General features: G+C 47.3%; 1 protein-coding gene across 1 annotated transcript in view; it reads left to right on the top strand.

Annotated features, from left to right (window-relative positions):
* BAIAP2L2 (BAI1 associated protein 2 like 2) overlaps nucleotides 1-18702 on the top strand; it is a 75304-nt gene that overhangs the window by 9415 nt on the left and 47187 nt on the right. The window lies entirely within an intron of this gene.

Here is an 18702-nt window from a genome sequence, read left to right as displayed (position 1 = left end):
TCTATCATGTGGTATCTATCATTGTTTGATATAGATGTGTTCCTCCACTTGACTTGTGGATACAAATGTGTTCCTCGTGCCCTTTGAACCTGCAAATACAGTACCAATAATCTGGCATTTTATAAACTTTTGTTATGTAATTAGTTTAAATTTAACATGTAATTACATTGGATAGTCTTTCCTTTCAGTCTGCACAGTCAATAAATCTGGCTGTGTCATGAAGTAGTGTCATGTTGCCCTGGCAATGTCATATTTGTAAATACTTAAAGCTGAGATTTGCAGAGGTGGGTGTGACAGCCGACCAGCAGATTACAGAGTGAGAAGTTCAGGGTGAGTGAATGTGAGGTGTCCGTGGTGACATAAAATTTATGTACAGTATCTTGGGAAGGGTTGGACTCTGAACTCATTCAGCACACGTGCGTATATATCTTATCTTTGTATTGAAGTGAACAGCGGCTGATCTTTATGTACCATATACACTGAGTGGCCAGATCATTATGACCACCCCATCAGTACTTCGTTGGGGCGCCTCATGACTCCACAAGATGACTTTGTTGGGGCGCCTCATGACTCCACGAGATGTTGAAAGGTGATGCGAGGAATCTGACACTGCACTGTTGCCCTTCTGTTGTCTTGTACCAGTCTTGCCACTCTCCGTTCTGCCCTAACATTGACTAGTCGCTGACGGCCACAATTCGCACGTTCAGACCCAGATTTTCATCTGACAGTCCAGTCTTTAAACACTTTAATAACAGCTGCTCTTGAACGAATTCTGCTGTTTTGCTGATAATCTCTCCATGGCTCCGAGCGTCAACAATCATCCCACGTTCAAAGGCTGTTAAATCGCGTTGTTTACCCATATTTCAGAAAAAAATCCCTTCTACTGTTGTGGTAAACAACCTGCTTCCCTATTTATAATGGTCTGGCCCTCTAGCAACTTCAGCGCAAAATTATAGCTAATTTGCCTACAAACGTCAGGTGGTCATAATAATCTGGCCACGCAGTGTATTTGTACAGTCATAGACTGTCCCTTATTTCCAGAGATAGTCCCAGATTTGGGAAACATATCACGTTTTAAACAATGGGAAAAATAGTTGAGTTTAACAAACAAGTTTTGTCATATACATTCTCAATGATGCACATAATAAGGGGCATGGCAGAGGTGTGTCCTAAACACATAAAGGGGAATTTATCAAAACTGCAGCAGACAGCAGATTTGCACTGCAACCAATCAGCTTCTCTGTCTCATTTTCAAAACATTCCTTAGCAAACTGAAGAGAGAAGCTGATTGGTTGCCATGGGCAACTGTTCCAGATTCTGTCTGCTCCAGTTTTAATAAATTCCCCCCCATTGTGCTTTAAAGTGTCCCTGTTTCTCATCCCAAAAAGTTAGGAGGTATGCCATCGTGACAGGATATGCCTTCTTTTTTTTAATATTCTTTATTTATAAGCAGAAGGGCATGATACAGAAGACAGAGATCCAGTTGCCCGAAGGCTGCACATACGCATATAACAGCCACATGATTAACCAAACTAGCATAGATGTTACAGAGCTTGTACATTCTCAGCCATCTTACGCCTCGGATCTGCCCATCACTCCGAACCACAGCCCTTAGGACATTTTATATATTCAAAACTAGGGATGCACCGATACCGATACTAGTATCGATATCGGTGCCGATTCCGAGTATTTGGGTAAGTACTCGTACTCGCCCAAATGCTTCGATGCCTAGCACTAGTACTTCCGGTGTCAGGAAGCCGGGCAGCGCGTCATTACACGCTGCCCGGTTTCGCGATTGGCCCAGGAAGCGGCTCCATACTCTCTCGTCACTTGTACTCGTGCTAGGGAAGCTGGCCAATCAGGAAGCTGGCCTTGTGAGGTAAGGTTACCTTACCTTAGTATGTGCAGCCTGTCATCCCTGGGGCCTCTCCAGCGAGAATGCGGCCTTCGCCCGGTACCCAGCCGGAGCCGTCCAATCAGGAAGCCGGGCACCGTTTAAATGACGCGACGCCCTTCTTTCTGATTGGCTGGGAAGCTGGCTTCATGCTCCCTCGTCATCTCATGACGAGAGAGCATGGAGCCGGCCTCCCGGCCAATCAGAAAGCAGGGTGTCACGTCATTACACGGCGCCCGGCTTCCTGATTGGCCGGCCAGACGGCTTCGGCTGGGTACCGGACGAAGGCCGCGTTCTCACTGGAGAGGCCCCGGGGGTGACAGGCTGCACATACTAAGGTAAGAGGGGACTTTCTTGTTAATCGGGAAGCCGGGTGGCGACTCTTTACACACTGCCCGGATTCCCGGCTAATCAGGAAGCCAGGTGGCGAGTCATTACACGCCACCTGGCTTCCTGAATGGGACTTCCGTTACTCGGTAATTGGTATCGGCGAGTACCAAAAAAAAATTATTGGTACTCGTACTCGGTACCAAAATACCGGTATCGGTGCATCCCTATTCAAAACACATATACGTATATGAGTAACGAAGAGACAAAAGACCAGATAGACACAAGACACAACAGAAGAACAACAGAGGTGACAAAATGCTCGACTCGAGACACTGGCCAGCGGCTGTCAGCCCTCCCGCACTCCCATAATTCCCAACGCCCAGTGTCGCATCACCGCCCCCTGGGCCTCGACATTGAAGGTGGTTCATTCCTGACACAGCTTTGCGCATTCCGAGGATTCGGGGATCCGAGGAGTGTGGGGATCCACGCATCGAGGAGGTCAGATCCTCCATCAATTTGATTTCCTCCATCTGACTCACCCACATCCCCACTCACGGTGGTCGGGCCTGTCTCCACAAGGCTGGGATACAGGCCCGAGCAGCATTGAGCATGCGAATCAGTAGAGAACGCTGATAAGCTTTCCGTGAGAGTGGGGCCTGGTGAAGGAGGTATACAGAGGGTGTGAATGGTATTGACAGGCCTGTAATCTGCGTTACCAGGTCTGCAATTTGGGACCAGAGGGGAGCAACCCTGGGACATTCCCAGAAGATATGTAGTAAGGAACCTTCCTCCTCCCCGCACCTCCAGCATGTCGCCGGCACCGAGGGATACATGGCGTGCAAAGCCTTAGGGACTCTATACCATCTGGTCAGCAATTTGTAGCCAGCTTCTTGGTATCTATTAGACACAGAGGATTTTAGAGCAAACTGTAGCATGAGGTCCACTTGTGCAGGGCTAAATTCAATCCCTAGGTCCGAGGCCCATTGTCTGACGAAATAAGGAGGAGGAAGGTCCGGGGGGCTACGCAGACTGTCCATTAGGAAAGATAACATGTGTCTCAGTGGTTCCGCCTTCTCGCATATTGTTTCAAAGTCTGTTCACTGTCTCAGCGGGGGAACCCCCGCCTTCGAGGTGCATAGGTAATGGCGTATCTGCAAGGCGCTCCATGTCCGCAACGGTGGGTCATGAACTTCCTGTATCTGGGACATAGACATCCACTGTCCTAACTCCTGAAACTGGTACAGTCTCGTATGGGCCGAGGCTGCAAGTTCATTGGCCAGTGGGTTATGCAGACCCGGAGGAAAGTGCGGGTTTCTGGTCAATGGCACGAGGGGCGATGGCTGGGGGGAAATACCCGGCAAAGGCAGCACCTTGTTCACTACCTGCATTGTGGCACGGACCAGGGGGTTAGACCAGTGGGACAGTGGCAACTTGGGATAGATCCAAGGGGCATTCTGTAGGGGTACCCCACATTCCAGCTGTTCCAGGGTTACCCATAGCTTATGACGAAAATTGCAGCACCAGTCTACCACCACGGATAGGTGTGCAGCTTTGTAGTACATCACCGGATCGGGAAAGCCCAGGCCACCCGCCCCCCTAGATCTGGACAAGAGCAGATGTCTTAGGCGGGCCCGTTTGTTCATCCATAAAAAGGCGAGTAAACGGGATGTAACGCCTGTATTTGATTCGGGGGTTTGTGGATAACAACTGCGGAGGCTTCTCAGGCAGGAATCCCTGGTTTCACTCTCAATCTTATCGGAGAGTTAGGGTTTCAAGCATCACAGCCCCAAATAAAGAATATTAAGGTTCAGATAGGGTTATTACTTCATAAGCCCTATTTTAAGCACGAGTATGGATTAGGGAATAATGAGTAACCAGATCACAGTGTGAAAGGATCAATTCAGTAACAGAGTCTGTAGTGATTAGTCCAGGCAAGCTATAATGAAATACTGCAGGCAGTCCAAATGGGTATACAGTCTCTATGACACAGTGGAGTGCAGGATGCAGAGTACTTGCGGTTTTTGAGTGGCTGGAAAAGGAGCTGGGGGTCCTAGGGTATCCGATCCAAGGATGTGTGGCTGACAGCACAGTTCGGTGGTGGTGCAGGGTCCCAGGAGACAGCAGGCGTTCTGGCTTCAATAGTGGAACGCCATACTGTCTTGTCTGGGTGTTTATATAGGGCTAGGAAGTGGGGTAGGAGCCTCCCAGCGGATCGGCGCACTTCCGCGTACCAAGGTGGTACGCAGCGGCATCAGAAACCGGACGTGGCTATGCGTGCGCTCCACCATGGAAGGCAAGAGAGCAGACCCGAGAAGCGGCGGAATCCCGAGGGACTCCCGATCCCCTGCTGAAGGACGACGGCGGTTGCCGTTACACGGGAGTGCAGCTGGCGTAAAAACGTGGCAGGGACCACAACGGGTAGCATCTGAAGAAGGTACAATAATCTTGGCATGACTGTCATTTTTAAGATGTTGTTGCGTCCTAGCCAGGTAAATGTGGGTCGGTCCCAAGACGCTAAGTCTGAGAGATCCCGCTTTCAGAGCGGAAGAAAGTTTAGAGCGAATGTCTTACGGATGTCTGCGGGTATGAAAACGCCCAGGTACTTGATACATGTGTCTGCCCATCTAAAACGGAACGATTCCTTCAGTTTTACAATCCGGCTGTCAGGGAGAGAAATGTTTAGCGCTTCTGATTTGCTCCAATTTAGTTTAAAGTCCGTCAGTTGACCGTATACCTTCATGGCATGCAGGACATTGGGTAGAGTGACCTCGGGGATCGAGACATATAGCAGCAGATCGTCGGCATAAGCCGCCACCTTGTGTTGTCTGCCACCGCAGTCTAGCCCCCTAATGTCAGGGAAGGCTTGGATTGTCCTAAGGAGCGGTTCCAGGGTGAGTATGAAAATGAGGGGGGAGAGTGGGCAGCCCTGGCGAGTGCCATTGGATATGTGGAATGGCTCAGATAAGGTTTTGTTTGCCTGAACTACAGCCGCCGGATTTGAGTATAGAGCTTCAATTCACTGCCTCATGCTGACCCCCAGCCCAATATATTCCAAAACCTCCCTAAGAAATGCCCAATTCACCCTGTCAAAGGCCTTCTCCGCGTCAAGTGACATCAGAAGAAGGGGCTGTGAAGTGGATCGGGCGATGTGAATCACACCTGGTCCTGTCCAATGGGGTCCTCCAGGAGGGGGAGCATACGAGAGGCGAGTATACGGGTAAACAGCTTGAGGTCGACATTGGGGCCTTTAGCAGCGAAATGGGCCTATAACTATATAACTAGCACACTGAGAGGGGTCCTTCCCTTCTTTCGGAATGAGCGTTATCCGAGCCCGGAGGGAATCATTAGGTAACGTATTGCCTTTGAGGATGGAGTTGAAAGCCCCCGTGAAACGGTTACCAAGATGGTCAAGTAAAGTCTTGTAATAGGTGAGGGTGAGTCCATCCGGGCCAGGGGCTTTACCAGGTTTCATGGCTTACAGGGCCTCCTCAAACTCCAATACTGAGATGGGATGTTCCAGGGCTTGGCCAGCAGCTTCTGACAGACGTGGTATGCCCGAGTCGGCCAGATATTTTCTGATCACCTGTATCCGAGCTTCAGGGTCAGTTGGACCCGTGGCGGGGTGTAGGTTGTACAGCTCTGTAAAAAAAGAGTGGAATTGGTGTGCTATGTCTGCGGACCTGGATAGTGTTTGTCCCCCCGGGGTACGAATGCAGGGTATGTAGGTCCAGGAACGCGTGTCTCTTAAGGCTGTGGCAAGGAACTTCCCGGGTTTATTCCCGAATTCGTAGAACGTTCGGCGTGTCCTAATCAACTGGGCCTTCACCCTATCTAGCAAAAGATCATTTAGTTCCGCATAGGTTTTTGTCAGGGAGGCTAAGGTCTCCCCATCTAAGGCTGCCTTGTGGCGGAGCTCTAGACTCTTTAACTTATCATAGAGCTCCTCTATTCTCTTCACACGTTGACGTTTGCGATGTGCCCCCAGCTTGATCAGGGACCCCCTTATTACACACATATGTGCCTCCCACAGGGTGAGTGGATCCAGAGTTGGGGAGTCTTTGTCCCTGAAATAGTTGGCTAAATCTGACTTAAGCTCTGCAAGGTCCGCCACATCTGGTAATAGGGAGTCATTCAGACGCCAGGTAAATGGAGAGCGGATGCTTTCCCCTATAGTCACCCCCATATGAACGGAGGAGTGGTCTGAGAGGGAGGAGGTACCAATGGATACCTTGGTAATGAGGGGCAACGCCGCGTGTTGCATCAGAAAAAAGTCTATGCGAGAATAGGATTGGTGGGGTGCCAAAAAATGAGTATAGTCCCGGCCCGCGGGTTCACAGATGCGCCAGGGGCCTACTAGCTGAAGATCGAACATTGATCTTTTAACTCTTTTCCTCTGGGCATGTGTGATCTGCGATATCCCCCTGGTTGAGTCCAAGAGGGGGTCTAACACTAGGTTAAAATCCCCCCCAAAAAATCCAAAGTCCCTCTGCAAACAGTACTAGCTGGGACCAGAAGGATTCTAAGAAGCGTACCTGCCCAGAGTTAGGGGCATAAAGCGTGGCAAGGGTCACCCTGTGACCATGTAGGTCTCCCTTCACCAGCAATACTCTTCCCTCCGGGTCTGCATAGTGATCTATGTATTTCCACATAAGGGATTTGGCAAGTACAGTGCCCGATCTGGACCGAGGACTCCATCTCAGGTGAGCCCCGGTGCCCGATCGTAGGAGACGGCGTCGGCTCTACTCTGGGGCGCGGGGACGGCCTGACACTCGCGGCCCGTGCAGCCAGGCCTCGACCTCTAGTACTCACCGCGGGTTGGGATAGGAACAAGTCCAGTCGGGCTTGTACACGAGGGCGGGGTGGTGCGGGGTTTAGCTCCCTTAGATATAGGATGAAGTGGGGTCTGGTAGATCAACTGTTATATTGCTCCTTCACTCTGAGGAGCTCCTCTTACCCGCGTCTGCTCGCCACCATGTTCAGGCCACGCCCCCAGGATATGCCTTCTGAAAACTTGCGGAAGGAGATGTGTAGAAAAAGGAAGTATTTGTACTTTAGCAGCCACTCATATTCCTTGTTTTATTTCTCAGTACAAAAAATACAAAACCTGAGTAGAAAGAGGAGGGGGTCCCATGCTTAGCCACACCTGGAAATACGAGGTATGTAATTTTGTTTCCATGGGCAAAAGGAAGCTAAGTGTAAGCAGCTGTAGGGGCTGACATTAGATCCTGTTGCGTTGCCCTGCATGGGAAAAGTACAGGATCAGTTTATGGTCTCACTTTAAGGGAAGTTTGGGTCTCTGGCCTTGTTTTAGATTGTGATTAACTACTTGAAATCCGGGGTGGTAAACCCCCTTCCTGGCCAGGCCATTTTTCAGCACTGCGCTATTTTGGCTGACATTTTCTCAGTCATGCAATGCCGTACCGAAATTCATTTTAGACACTTTTTGGGGACAGATAGAGCTTTCTTTTGGTGGCATTTAATCACCACTGGGTTTTTTTTTATTTTTTACTATATAAGGGGAAAAGTACTGAAAATTTGGAAAAAAAACTGCTTTCCCTACATTATGCTATGAAACATTTATGATTAGCCAATTTTTTGGTAAAATAAATATAAAAGATCACATCGGCTAAATAGACACCAAACATGCTTGCAAAATCGTAAAAAACTACCATATCCAAAATTGGCCATGAACGGTGCTTCAAAAGCTTTTACTACTCATGAATTTAGTGTTAACAGTGATTAATGGACCTAGAATTATTGCTCGCACTCCGACGTTCATGGTGATATGTAACATGTGTGGTGTAATTGTTGTTTTCGCACAAAAGTGCACCCAACGCCTATTTACATTTGTATGTGAGTGTACATGGGGGTGGGGGACTTAAACATGTTTGTGTTTTTTTAAAAAATTATGTGCCTTTATTATTTTTTAAACTTTTCTTTTTTTTTTTACACTTAACTAACACTAACAAGCCCCCTATGTGATAGCAAATACACAGTGACAGGTCCTCTTTATGGAGATATCAGGGTCTTTTAAGACCCATAATGTCACCTAGGGACCCCCAAAGAAGCTGATTAGGCACAGATCTGCTTTATCAGCTTCTTCTCTGGCTATAGCAGGAGGGGGCAGCAGTGGAGTGGGGCTTGCCCGCACACTCCTCAGCACCAATAAAGTGATTGGTTACGGCTGTAACGCTTGTATGTAGCAGCCAATACCGGCTGTTTAAAACTTTAAATAAAAATGCCGTCCATGGACGGCAACCCACAGTAAAGCATTTGCTGTCCATCTTCTGCATAAGTTCTATCCTGGAGTTTCTGATGTTTGCTGGCGCTCAATTCGGAAGTAGGCACCCTGCTTCATATTTTTTGGACGTGTCCACACCTATCGCATTTCTGGTCCTCGGCCCGTACCATAGTTCACAAGTTCACGGACACAGATCTTCCGGATGATCCATCCTTTTTCTTGTTGCATAACACATATATGTCCAAAAAGGCCTATTCTCGCTCCGTAGTTCGCCATCTTCTTGATGCAGCCAAATCTTGTATTTCGAGCCTCTGGAGGAACTCTTGTCCTCCCTCTGTGTCTATGTGGGTCCGTAGAGTGGGGGTGATTGGGGAGATGGAAGATTACATTTTGTCTTCAGACAATAGACGTGAGAGATATTATAAGACATGGTATTACTGGATGGAATTTATAGAGTCCGAAGAGGGTCTAGCACTTCTACGCTAGTTTATCTCTCCTCGGATCCGGATGGACCTCATTGCAGATTAGGAGCTGGGTTTCTCCATGAGTTCACCTGAGTTCTATTTACGTTCCTCTTGCGATCATTTTGTCAATGGCTGGAAAAGGATGCAGTTGGTTGTCAGCTTTGGCATAATACTCATATTTGCTGTGCTTGCGCATTACCGTTCTTTTTATTACTTTGTGCCACTACAGACTATTTCTGTATTGCTTATATTTCGATTTGTAACCTAGCTAAAAAATATATAAAGAATTTATAAATACAACAGGGGGGAAAGCAAGTAGTTAAAGTAAATCTATAGCCTAAACTTTTTCATTTTGGAATAAGTAATGAAAGGTTGGTCTTTTTTGCTATCTGTGCTGTATTGGGAGGATTTCACTTTCTGTCTTGTAGACACAGCAGGAAGTGAGAGAAAATAACCTCAAAGTGAGTAACAATCCTTTGTTAGACAGTTGTCACAAAACCAGGTGTCCCTCTATTAGAAGGTTTCTACTCTATTCTTGTTCTGGGGATATGGTGTTTGATTTCCATCACATTGAGACCCAATGAGAAACATAGAGAGTCTAAATCTCCCTTGCAAGGACAAAGACAGCAATTACAGCCTGACAGGTTCTAATAAGACATCAGCACACTGTCAAAAACTAAAATCAAGAAAGTTTTGCCTTTAAATACACTTTAAGTGTTAGGGGTCGAGGTCAGAGGGGGATAAATGTTCAGTGGTGCTTTAGGTTGAAGATTGTTAGGAACTTTGGGACTAGGGTTGCCACCTGTCCAGGATTCACCCGGACAGTTCGGGTTTTGAATGCTGTGTCCGGGTTTCATGGCAGCAGAAACCCGGACACAAGATGTCAGGCAGACGGGGGCAACCAAAATTAAGATAGGGGCTACTGGCCCCCCACTGTACAGTCTCGACTGTGATATTTACCTATGAATGGGCGGCGCTATTTACACAAAAATAAGCCACGACTCAAAAAAAATGTCTGCGCGTCGCTAGAGTGTTCGGGTTTTGCTTGAAGAAAAGGTGGCAACCCTATTTGGGACACTTTGTGCATCACTGATACTTCAACTTCCCCGTGGCACTGAATCCACACAACTGAAAGGAAGAGAGTTAGAACATACCAGTAAAATTGTCTGTTTAATGATACGGCTTTATCACTGCCTTTTAACAATGTAAATAATGCACTTTGCCCTGTGTTCTTTACTATTTTACTCCACCTTTTGTATTTTATCTGCTTTTGAAAGCAGCATACAAACAAAATACAAAGAATTGATTAGATTCTAGGATCAGACATGAACCCTGTTGTGCATTGGCTTACCAAGGACAGGACAGTGTGAGCAGTCTTGGCAATAACTTTGTGCTCTGCTTGCATGCAGGCCATTCTGGTGGATTGATCCTGCCCAAGGGTTCCTGCATTGTTCCAGTGCCGATGTCTTTGTACTGATGACTTCTTACTAGTGATCAGCAATGTAAAGATCCTCTCCTGATCAGAGCGGCACAGATCAGATTTCATCGCTGTGACATCCATGTCTGGACACCATTCAAGTCTATGGGGAATCTGATGTACACGGACATGTGTCCATTTACATCAGATTACCTCCGGTCCAGTATGATCCGGTCCGTCAAAACGGATCAATGATCCGTCTGTTTTACCGGACTGAGCCAGAGGAAACCGGGTGTAAACGGACGCTCGTCCTTTTAAACTCGGCTACCCATAGACTTCCATAGAGCATCTGATCGGGTCTGGCTGAAAAACTGACAGGCAAACCTGATCGGAACACTCATGTGAAAGGGCCCTACAGAGCATTCATTTACTAATCATTAAAGGGGTTCTAAACCCTCCCCTTTTTTTGCCTATATCTACTGCTATCTACTGCCTGTTTACATACAAGTGATCTGCCGGCTATAGAGCTTGTATAAGGTGACGATCGTGCGCACCCCCCCCCCTTTGTCCGCTGGTCCCGAGCTACCCTGTATCCAGTGCGAGCCCGGGACCAGCATGGTGGCTCTGTGACAGGGGATCAGAGGAATGATCGGAACACGAAATCCCTCCGATCCCCTCTCCGGTGTCAGAATGCAGAAGTGATGTATATTACATCACTTCGGCATTCTTGTGCCACTACCCAGCTTCAGAAGCTGGAGAGAAACTGATGTATCAGTTCTCTGCTTCATCAGCTTCTTTGGGGGTCCCTAGGCAACATTAAGGCTCTTGGAGATCCCTGATGTCTCCATAAAGAGGACCTTTCACATCTCTTTGCTATCACATAGAGGGTTTCCTAGCCCCCTATGTGATAACAATAACGTTACGTGGAAAAAAAATTAACGTTGCCACTGACCTCCAATGTAAGCGGACCCCAGGGGCGAACTGACAACACATGGGGCCCCGGGACAATATGAGATTATGGGGCCCCTTTTGCTCCGCCCATATACAGGCCACATCCACCCACAATCCCCACTCATCCACAAGGTCCACCCTCATATAAATTCTTGTGTTACAGAAATTATTTCTCTTCACTATTTTCAAAATAGCAGGTCTATTCAATAATAAGTGAATTGCAGGGGAATTGGTAGAAGAATTTGAACCACCAGTACTACACCAATATAGGCGATTTGGAAAATTAGCTCATTGGCAGAATTTTTCTGGTTTGGATAATTTGACCGAGATTTTTCAATTCTTCCAATTACCACCAGCTATAGAGGACTACAAATCCCGGCAATACATTATACTGCTATGCAGAATAGTACCATCAGCTATAGAGGACTACAAATCCCGGCAATACATTATACAGCAATGCAGAATAATACCATCAGCTATAGAGGGCTACAAATCCCAGCAATACATTATACAGCAATACAGAATAGTATATGAATTTGCTACATACTCTGTGCTGCCGCTCTGCTCCGGGTGCCGACCTGATGTCTTGGATGGAGGGTCTCAACAGGGGCAGATGCAGAGGGTCTCATGGGGCAGATGTGAAGGATAAGCAGGGGCAGATGTGGAGGATCAGAGGGGCAGTTGAGGAGGATCAGAGGAGCAGATGTGGAGGATCAGAGGGGCAGATGAGGAGGATCAGCAGGGTAGATGTGGAGGATCAGAGGGGCAGATGCAGAGGTTTAGAGCGGCAGATGTGGAGGATCAAAAGGGCAGATGAGGAGGATCGGAGGGGCAGATGAGGAGGATCAGAGGGGCAGATGAGGAGGATCAGAAGGGCAGATGTGGAGGATCAGAGGGGCAGATGACGAGGATCAGCAGGGTAGATGTGGAGGATCAGAGGGGCAGATGCAGAGGTTTAGAGCGGCAGATGTGGAGGATCAAAAGGGCAGATGAGGAGGATCGGAGAAGCAGATGTGGAGGATCAGAGGAGCAGATGAGGAGGAACAGTGGGGCAGATGAGTAGGATCCAAGGGGCAGATGAGGAGGATCAGAGCGGCAGATGAGGAGGATCCGAGGGGCAGATGAGGAGGATCAGAGCGGCAGATGAGGAGGATCCGAGGGGCAGATGAGGAGGATCAGAGCGGCAGATGAGGAGGATCCGAGGGGCAGATGAGGAGGATCAGAGCGGCAGATGAGGAGGATCAGAGGGGCGATAATGAGGATCAGTGGGGCAGATGTGGAGAATCAGAAGGGCAGATGAGGAGGATCAGAGGGGCAGATAAGGAGGGTCAGAGGGGCAGATGTGGAGAATCAGAGGGGCAAATGAGGAGGATCAGCAGGGTAGATGCGGAGGTTTAGAGGGCCAGATGTTGTCACAGTCTAGCAACGTTTAGGTTAGTATGGATCTCAGCTGCGGAGATTGATAAATAGGATTGAGGGTTTGGTTCAGTTTGGCGGACCCCAATGCACTCAGTACCAAGGGGAACCGCTTAACATCATGTACCCCGACCTATGTGTGTTGGTTTGACGTAATACACTACGCTAATAACGGTAGTACTAAGAAAGTAAGTTTGAGGAAGTGGCAGTCAATAGTTTGGAGTAGATCCGCATATGCTGGCGGACTGCTAGGACAACAGTTTTGCTACTGACTCAGTAATCAAGAGAGCAACGAAGATGTAAATGGAAGTGGATATAACAGGTGGGAGGATGAGGAAGTGGCAACAAATAGGTTGGAGCAGATCCGCATATGATGGCGGACTGCTAGGAGCAGTTGGTATCTTGCTAATCACAGTTCATCAAGTGAGCAATGCGGTTATGTTTGGGGGTGCAACAAACAGATGAGTTGTCAATGGTTATCTCTGATCACAGTTCAACAATTCAGCATAAGTAAAGGTGAAGTAGTTTCAACAGGTGGTTGATTACTTGTTAAGCCAAGCCTGAGTTCCCAATACAGCACAACCAGGTATTTGAGTGGAAATAACAGGTGGGAAGTTTCCCAGTTACTTGCGGTTTGCTTGAAGGTATGAGGCAAATGTGGATGGTACTTGGGGTGATCGATGCAACCTCAGTGTTTTGGTCCAATGGCAGGTCCTGGTGTGCAGCAATGAGTCTCACTCTCCAGTTCAGCCTGTAACACACTGTCTCTTGTTCTGTCTTCAGAACCACTCGCTCGACGTTCCAGAACGATAGAATGCCGAGTGAGTGGCTCAGCTGTGTTTTTGAGGAGGAGCTGGGGAGGAGTCGGCCGTGACGTCATGGACGGACGGCACGCCTCAAACACGGAGCTCTGATACGGGTAGGTCTGTGACAGATGTGGAGGATCAAAAGGGCAGATGAGGAGGATCGGAGAAGCAGATGGGGAGGATTAGAAGGGCAGATGAGGAGGATCAGAGGAGCGGATCAGGAGGATCAGAGGGGCAGATGTGGAGGATCAGAGGAGCAGATGTGGAGGATCAGAGGGGCAGATGAGTAGGATCCGAGGGGCAGATGAGGAGGATCAGCTGGGGTGATGTATGGGCAGTGGAGATCTGTGCTGGCCGATGGAATGCTGTGTAATGTGTGACGCGCTGTATACAGGCAGACTTGGTCGGCTGCTGTGAGGTCTGTGTGGAAAGATCCATACCACCTCCAATGTGGGGGGGGGGACGGAATCTCACTAGGCCCCTGCAGCACGCCTCCACGCTACGCAATGTGGGGCTAGAAGTGGGTAAAAGAAGTGCTGGGGGGGTGGAGGGAGGGACGTTGATGGCAGTGGCGAAGCTAGACATTCCGTCACCTGGGGCAAAGACTCTGAGTTGCTCCTCCCTCCAGGAGAAGATCTCCATCCACACACCCCAACCCCACATTTCTGGGCTCTCCTTTTCTCATGGCGGCACCCTTCCTGATCCACCGCAGAGGTGAGGCTTCAAATCGCCTCATTCTACAGTGCTGCTTTGTTAATTAAAGAGCCGCTTCTGAGATCACTACTATTTTCCCAGCAGTGCCCCTTCTAATCTGTCATACAGGAGAGACTTGACTGAAGTGATTGTAGGCTTCACCCCATGGTGGATCAGGAGGGGCGCCACTGCACCAAAAGCAGTAAGCACTGAAGCAGGTCTAAAGACACTGATCCACCATGGCGGTCCATTCAAGCTTTGTATTCTGCAGTGCTGTTTTTTTATTATAATGTATTGCTGGGACTTGTAGTCCCGCATAGCTGATGGTATTCTGCAGTGCTGTATAGTCATTATACAGCAAAGCAAAATAGCACCAACTATGCAGGACTACAAGTCCCAACAATGCATTATATTTTTAAGTAGAGAAGCACCAGTGCCAATACTGGGCATTTTCACAAGTACTCATACTCGTGAAAATGCCCCGATACTAAACGCAGATACCGGTGTCGAGAACGCTGACGTAGTCGAATTTGCCGACCTCAGCATCTGCGCTTGTGCACAGACCACTATTATTGAGGGAATAGAGATTTATTTACAAAGCATTTAGTTTAAATTGTTAATTGTGACTGTTAATATTATGCCATCCATCATTCACTGCCATGGATGGCATATTATTAACAGTCACAATTAACAATTACAAACGAATACTTTGTAAATAAATGCCGGTTTCCTCGTTAATCCCGTCTGTGCACAAAAAGCAGATAGTGGGTTGGTGTTCTCGTCAGAACACCGACACTAAATTTTAAAACTGAAGCGGCTGCCTGAGGTCCCACGCTTGCTGGGGACCTCGGCACCCATCCTGTTAACCGCACAGTGCCATGGGAGTTTGGGGGGCCCTTCATGGTTTCTTGCACCGGGGCTCTGAAGGTTCTAGTTAAGCCTCTGCGCCCCACCTAGCTTCGGCCCTGCTGATCGCTATACATCGAACTATACACATGGTGCAGGTGACACTCAAAAAGTGTTACACAAAGAGTAAAGAAAGCAGAGCTCAGAAGTAAAGAACGCAGAGCACAGTAGTAAAGAATGCAAAGCACGGTATTAAAGAACACAGAGCAAGGTAGTAAAGAACGCAGAGCATGGTATTAAAGAACGCAGAGCACAATACTAAAGAACACAGAGCACGGTATTAAAGAACGCAGAGCACGGTATTAAAGAACGCAGAACACGGTATTAAAGAACGCAGAGTAGGCAAAATGTTTGCTTCATGGTAAATCCTGCTTTGTGCCCTAGAGTTTGGGAACTTTTCAAGGTATCACAGAATGATTCCACAGTTCAACCACAAATAATACACTATAATGTTTATTTCATGATAGAACCTGCCTTGATATTTACTTTGTGCTGTACAGTTGTGTTCAAAAGTTTGCATACCGTTGGAGAACTGGTACTATATGTATAATTTTTACAGCATTAGTGAGCAGGCAAAACACATTTCTTGTATTTCTTATGGGATTCATGTTCAACTGTAGGCCATAACAGAATGGCACTATCATAAAACAAAACATGGCAAGAAATTAAAAAATGAAATGACCCCTGTTCAAAAGTCTGCATACCCTAGGTCTTAATACTGTGTATTGCCCACTTTAGCATCACTGACAGTGTGCAGTCTTTTGTAATACTGTAGTTGTCTATGAGGCCCCAAATTCTTGCAGGTAGTATAACTGCCCATTTGTCTTGGCAAAATGCCTCTAGATCATGCAGGGCTTGTTCACACCAAGCGCCGAGCAGAGCAGTTACAGAACACATCAAAAATGCATCCAATGTATTCCAATTGATTTTGGCCTTTAGTTCACACCACAGCGTTCAGTTCCAGAGCACGTGGAAAAACTGCAGCATGCCCTATTTTTTCTGCTTTGGAACGCACCAAAATGCATCAAAAATGCATGCAAACGCCCTGGAATGCACTAAACGCCCATTTTATTTATTTATTTTTAAAACGGACGGCGCGTTAAAACCGCGGCAAAACACACTGCACTGCATATGCAGAAACCCATGCAGATCTGGTCCGGATTTGGTGTGAACAAGCCCGCAAAGTCTTTGGTCATCTTGCATGAACCACACGTTTGAGATCTCTCCAGAGTGGCTTGATGATATTAAGGTCAGGAGACTGTGATGGCCGCTATCACCCCTCCTATATGTTATAGTGATGGAACACTTAGCAGCTACTATTAGGCAAAATACTTCGATTAACGGTATAACTTCTTTAACACAACAACATAAATTGGCATTATATGCAGATGATCTACTTCTATTTATAACTTCCCCATTAGTATCAATACCTAATATTCTTAAGGAGTTGAAGAAATATGGCGATCTGAGCAATTTCCATATAAATATATCAAAATCTGAATTTCTAAATATATCACGGATGAAGTACAAACATGCATTAAGGATAGTTACTCATTTAGATGGCAGCCTAATTATATTGTAAATTTGGGTATTAATATTCCTAAAGATCTTAATACACTCTACGACATAAACTTTAGAGATTGGTCAGACAAGATTTTCGCTCAGTTCCATACATGGAACTGTAAGAGCTTGTCATGGATGGGGAGAGCCAATGTATTAAATGGATATCCTGCCCAAAATATTATATAGGTTTCAGACTGTCCCTATTCTACTGCCAAGATCTTTTTTCCAAAAACTAAAGTCGGCAGGAATAAAATGTATATGGGCTAATAAAACCCCACGGATTAGTGCTAAAGTAATAATGAGATCAAAACAAAGAGGAGGATTGGGAATACCGGATTTTGCTTTATATCATAAAGCAGCTCTATTATTAAGAATATTGGATTGGATACACAGTAATCAAGTCAAGGGGGGAGTAAAACTAGAGACAAATATCGCCGCTTTAACATTGATGAATATCCCATGCCTGGCATTAGAGGACAGACCACATATAACCACTATGCCATATTTGGCAAAACCATGCTTGAAGGAAACAAAAACTGAACATGCGTTATCGTTGGTTTATGGTCTGTTGAGAGAGGAGGAAGCCAAAGGAGACGCAAATATATGAAGAGATGGGAACAGGATTTGAGGAGGGAGATTTCAGAGAAGGAGTGGGGAAGAATATTCACCATGACGCATAGTTCTGTCAAATCCTCATTCTACCAGGAAAAAAACTATAAAGTATTGTCTAGATCAGTGGTTCTCAACCTGTGTAACCTCAGGACCCACATTTGCCCATGGTCATTCGGTCGTGACCCAAGTTGCACTGCAGTGGAACGCATGGCATTGCGGTACCACACATTATGATGTGGGTGTCAGATGCTTTTGGGGTGCCATTCAAATAAAAGGCAATGCAATGCACCTCTCACACCAGAACACATGGTAGGTGCAATTGTGTGGTACAAGACTGTACGATTAACGCACTGTACTAGTGTAAATGGGCCCTCAAAAACACTGACAGACACACAAAACCACAGACACAATCTTACACACACATACTCCCAAAAAATATATATATATTTTTTAACATCCACCCAGTCTTCCTACCTTACGAGAACTGGAGTGGATCCTCAGCTTGGGGTCCAGTGTGGGCTGATGTACTGTGATGGAGCTCCATCCATATGTGCATCCAGTTGTACAGCTCCCTTGCACACCCTGTAGAGGTGGCGGGAGCCAGAATGTGATGCCACTATGGCACCTCTATAGGACACGTGAGGGGGCTGTAAGCAATGCACTTATGGATGGAGTTTTCTCGCCGCCATAGCATAGCCCTAGCCCACCCCACCCCACCTCAAGCTGACACTCTGTATTGGGCAGCATATTTTGCATGGCTGCTTGCTGCAAGAACTGACAGTGCGGCGCTAGGGGGAGGCTGAGGAGCCTCTCACCTAGAAAAGTAGAAGGCATGTGGAGACTCACTGAACACAAGGTCGCGACCCACTTTTGGGTCACGACCCACCAGTTGAGAACCAAGGGTCTAGATGGTATAGATGCCCAGAAGGAATTAAACATATAAACCCAGGTATGTCAGACAGATGTTGGAGGTGTAGTCTTGAGGAGGGAACGTACTTGCATATCTGGTGGAGTTGTCCTAGATTACAGTCGTACTGGGAATCAATATTTGAAGTATATCGTTCCATAGGGACTCTAAACATGGAAAATGATCCTTCAATAGCTTTGTTATCATGAATTCCTGGCCCCATATGGTCAGGGTTGTGAGGAAGAGGCCCTTGTCCCCATCGGCATGGGGACACCCTTGCCGATGGCAAGGGCACGTGGCCTGGTAAGGCACAGGGAGGGGGGGGCGCTCGATCACCCCCCCTCTTTCCTGCCCTGCCGGGCCAGTGCTCGGACCTAGGGTCTGGTAGGACTGTTAGGGGGGGACCCCACGTTTTTTTCCCCATTTTTTGGGGCTGGGGTTCCCTTAAAATTCCTACCAGACCTAAAGTGTTTTTTCCTATAGCACCCCCCTTCCCCTGCCA

This window comes from Nanorana parkeri, unplaced genomic scaffold (genome assembly GCF_000935625.1).
Source record: "Nanorana parkeri isolate BGI_ZX_2015 unplaced genomic scaffold, ASM93562v1 scaffold1659, whole genome shotgun sequence".
Classification (NCBI taxonomy): Eukaryota; Metazoa; Chordata; class Amphibia; order Anura; family Dicroglossidae; genus Nanorana; species Nanorana parkeri.
Note: the sequence above shows the minus strand (reverse complement) of the source record. Positions and strands in the feature narration are given on the sequence as shown.